General features: G+C 33.2%; 1 protein-coding gene across 1 annotated transcript in view; it reads right to left on the reverse strand.

Moving 5' to 3' along the window:
* LOC118414211 (lateral signaling target protein 2 homolog) overlaps positions 1-1,037 on the reverse strand; it is a gene marked incomplete in the record, with an annotated part of 109,845 nt that overhangs the window by 31,486 nt on the left and 77,322 nt on the right.

Here is a 1,037-nt window from a genome sequence, read left to right on the forward strand (position 1 = left end):
TATTTTCTATTGAAACTAACCTTATTACTCCAAAAGAAAGCTGAAGTAACCTATTACTAAAAATTATCATTGTATTTGGTGGATTACTCAATTCATCATGAGTCTCACATACTTTCCTTTAGAATGTGAACATTTGACACCTATTCCATTAGCTTGCACATCTGCCTAATGCAATGCAGGAATGTGACTTAAAAAAAGTAACACATAAATTTGATTTCATGAGTTCATCCATCCAATCAATGCAATTCCTTTCATGGCTGACTAAAAATAGGCACTGATCAATGCTCCAGTGGGTTGGTGGCAATAACAATCATTCATTGAAGAGTTTGGAATGTGTATGGTTGTAAAAAGAGATATTGGCCTTTTCAAAACAATCAAGTTTATAGAAAGTTGCAACATTTGGTGACAAATTGTCTGTTGTTTAGATATTTTTCAACCATTTTAATTCTAGGTGAAACGAATACATGTAATCAAACACATGCGACAAGTAATCTGAGGAATAAAATTCCTAATTCAGATAAAATCAAATTTTGTATGTATGTTCAACTTAAAAAAAAGTTAGCATACACCAAAAGCAATCAGATCAAGGTAAGCTGAAACTTATTTGATATCATGTTCTGATTACAAAGTTTTCTGCAAAATTTTGGTATTAAGTTTCAATACATCAGGAACACATTGTGTCTGAATGTTGCATGCAACATACCATGGCACATGTATATCAAATTTGTAACTAAAGATGAAGCATGTCACTCTGTAAATTGACTCTGCAGGCAAAGCCATATTTGGATAAGATTGGTTCTTTCTTTATTAGTTGGAGAGGAGCAAGAAACGAAGTGAAAACTGAACCTTATGACATTGGTTTTAAGTTAGCACTTCCTAAAAAGTAAATGATTGCGGATAATGTACAAACCGGCAGAAGTCCCCCTGATTTTTTTGACCAAGGAAAGAACCAAGGAAACACATGTAGATACACAGCTTCCTCTTTCTTGATTATTCAAGGCATTAAAATGTATGATAGTACAGCACTGATGCTATTG

Source organism: Branchiostoma floridae, chromosome 4 (assembly GCF_000003815.2).
Source record: "Branchiostoma floridae strain S238N-H82 chromosome 4, Bfl_VNyyK, whole genome shotgun sequence".
Lineage (NCBI taxonomy): Eukaryota > Metazoa > Chordata > Leptocardii > Amphioxiformes > Branchiostomatidae > Branchiostoma > Branchiostoma floridae.